This window comes from Lathyrus oleraceus, chromosome 2 (genome assembly GCF_024323335.1).
Source record: "Lathyrus oleraceus cultivar Zhongwan6 chromosome 2, CAAS_Psat_ZW6_1.0, whole genome shotgun sequence".
NCBI lineage: Eukaryota > Viridiplantae > Streptophyta > Magnoliopsida > Fabales > Fabaceae > Lathyrus > Lathyrus oleraceus.
Window position 1 is genome coordinate 400,769,581 of NC_066580.1, and position 2,386 is coordinate 400,771,966.

The window sequence follows — 2,386 nt, forward strand, 5'->3', positions numbered from 1 at the left end:
CGCAGTCATGGGGGGAGGCGTAAGAGATTTTAACCTAATTCCAAGATTTATGAAACTCAATGTGTTACGCTATTATCACGCATGCTCAGAAAGTGGGACAACTTTCACCACTTAGAACCACATGATATCAAATGATATGACAAACATTTAATGTAATGATTGTTCAGAATCAGGAAGAGAAATCGATAAGATTGCTTATGATCAGAATCTTTCTGATTCATGAAACGTCCTTACTTCAGAAAGCTCATGTTTTAGAGTCAACAAATAAATTCTCAGAATCTAATATAGAGTTTTGAAGACTTAAACATTCTGAATTTCATCTTTTCATTCTGGACATAAATCCATAAATAAGTTTTTCAGAATGAAAATGAATCTATCTTCAACAAGGGGTTTTGTAAAGATATCGGCCCATTGGTGGTCTGTATCAACAAATTTTAAGTGAAAAATACCCTTCTGAACATAGTCACGTAAAAATTGATGTTTAATTTCAATATGCTTAGCCCTAGAATGCAAGATAAGATTCTTAGACAAACAAATAGCAGAAGTTATATCACAAAGGATAGAAATGTTACTCTCAAATATCTGATAATCTTCTAGCTAACTCTTCATATAAAGTATCTGAGTGTTGCATCCAAAAGTTGTAATATATTTAACTTCGGATGTTGAAAGCGCAATTGTTGACAGTCTCTTGCTGGACCATGAAATCAGATTGTCTCCTAGAAATTGACAACTTCCATAAGTACTTTTCCTTTCTATTTTGTCTCCATCGTAGTTAGCATTACAATAGCCTACTAATTTATATTCACTTGATTTTCTATAAAACAAAACAAGGTTAATAATACCTTTCAAATACCTACAAAATCTCTTAACATCAATTAAGTGAGTTTCCCTAGGATCTGATTAGAAGAGAGTATATAAGCAGACACTGAATAAAATATCAGGTCTAGAAGTAGTTAGATAAAGTAGAAATCATATCATACCTCTGAATAGCTTCTTATTTACCTTAATGGTTACCTCTTCTTTCTCTAGAATGCATGTAGGATGCATTGGAGTCTTTGCTTGCTTACATTCTGACAAGTTAAACTTCTTCAGAAGTTCCCTTGTATATTTGTTCTGATGAATATATGTTCCTTCTGATCGTTGATCAGTCTGGATTCCTAGAAAGAACTCGAGTTCTCTCATCAGACTCATTTTAAACTCAGCTTGCATTGACTTAGCAAAATCCTTGCACAATGAAGCATTAGCAGAACCAAAAATAATATCATCAACATAAATTTACACAACCAGAATATCATTCTTAAAGGTTTTGCAAAAGAGAGATGTGTCCACTTTCCCTCTGATAAAATTATTTTCCAAAAGGAAGTTACTTAATTTATCATAACAAGCTCTGAGAGCTTGCTTCAGACCATATAGCGACTTTTTTAATTTAAAAATAAAGTCAGGATTTTGAGAACTTTCAAATCCAAGAGGTTGGTTCACATATACTTATTCAGAAACGTATCCATTTAAGAATGCACTCTTAACATCCATCTGATAAAGGATGATGTTATGATTAACTGAAAACGAAATAAAAAGGCGAATAGACTCTAACCTGGAAAATGGAGCAAAGGTTTATGTATAGTCTATACCTTCTTGTTGAATATAACCTTGTGCTACCAGTTGAGCTTTGTTTCTGACAACTTCTCCATTCTCATTGAGCTTATTTCTACAAACCCATCTGGTTCCAATAACATGGAAACCTTTTGGTTTCTGAACAAGATCCCAAATGTCGTTTTTGGTGAATTGACTTAATTCCTCTTGCATAGCCAAAATCCATTTATTATCCAGAAGAGCTTCATCAATAGATATGGGTTCTATTAGAGATACCAATCCTAGAAGAGTTTCTTCAGAAGGTTTAAATGAAAATCTAGTTCTGAATGGAGCGTCTTTATCTCCCAAAATTAATTCTCCATAATAAGAAGTTCTTGGTCTACTCTTCTTCTAATGAGTTGGACCAACGACAACTTCTGGTTGAGTCGCTTCTGAGTCGTTTGCTTTAGTTTCCTTAGCTTTGCCTTTTAAGTCTTTCTCCAGAATCATTATCCTTGGATTCTGAAAGATTGATCTTCAAATCTGCAAATTTCTCAACTAACTTTGACTTTTTAGCGTCAAGCTTATCATTGAATCTAACATGAATTAATTCTTTAACAATTCGTGTTTCAGTGTTGAAGATTTTGTAGCCTTTAGAGCATTCAGAATATCCTAACAATAAACACTTATGTGCTTTAGAATCAAACCTGTCAAGATTCTCTTTATTGTTCAACATAAAACACTCAGAGCCAAAAGGGTGAAAGTAAGAAATGTTGAGCTTTATGTTCTTCCATAATTCATAGGGAGTCTTTCCTAG